This window comes from Mytilus trossulus, unplaced genomic scaffold (genome assembly GCF_036588685.1).
Source record: "Mytilus trossulus isolate FHL-02 unplaced genomic scaffold, PNRI_Mtr1.1.1.hap1 h1tg001121l__unscaffolded, whole genome shotgun sequence".
Taxonomy (NCBI): domain Eukaryota; kingdom Metazoa; phylum Mollusca; class Bivalvia; order Mytilida; family Mytilidae; genus Mytilus; species Mytilus trossulus.
Window position 1 is genome coordinate 3,985 of NW_026963658.1, and position 1,016 is coordinate 5,000.

Consider the following 1,016-nt stretch of genomic DNA (forward strand, 5'->3'; position numbering starts at 1 on the left):
CGGTAGCTCGCTATCGGGTCGACCACGTACACTGACACCCGCGGTAGCCCGCTAGCCAGGCCGTCCACGTCCCTTTACCAGCGGTAGCCCGCTATCGGGTCGACCACGTACACCGACACCCGCGGTAGCCCGCTAGCCAGGCCGTCCACGTCCCTTTACCCGCGGTAGCCCGCTATCGGGTCGACCACGTACACCGATACCCGCGGTAGCCCGCTAGCACGGCCGTCCACGTCCCTTTACCAGCGGTAGCCCAGTATCGGGTCGACCACGTACACTGACACCCGCGGTAGCCCGCTAGCCAGGCCGTCCACGTCCCTTTACCAGCGGTAGCCCGCTATCGGGTCGACCACGTACACCGACACCCGCGGTAGCCCGCTAGCCAGGCCGTCCACGTCCCTTTACCCGCGGTAGCCCGCTATCGGGTCGACCACGTACACCGATACCCGCGGTAGCCCGCTAGCACGGCCGTCCACGTCCCTTTACCCGCGGTAGCTCGCTATCGGGTCGACCACGTACACTGACACCCGCGGTAGCCCGCTAGCCAGGCCGTCCACGTCCCTTTACCAGCGGTAGCCCGCTATCGGGTCGACCACGTACACCGACACCCGCGGTAGCCCGCTAGCCAGGCCGTCCACGTCCCTTTACCCGCGGTAGCCCGCTATCGGGTCGACCACGTACACCGATACCCGCGGTAGCCCGCTAGCACGGCCGTCCACGTCCCTTTACCAGCGGTAGCCCAGTATCGGGTCGACCACGTACACTGACACCCGCGGTAGCCCGCTAGCCAGGCCGTCCACGTCCCTTTACCAGCGGTAGCCCGCTATCGGGTCGACCACGTACACCGACACCCGCGGTAGCCCGCTAGCCAGGCCGTCCACGTCCCTTTACCCGCGGTAGCCCGCTATCGGGTCGACCACGTACACCGATACCCGCGGTAGCCCGCTAGCACGGCCGTCCACGTCCCTTTACCCGCGGTAGCTCGCTATCGGGTCGACCACGTACCTTCTCAGCCGCGG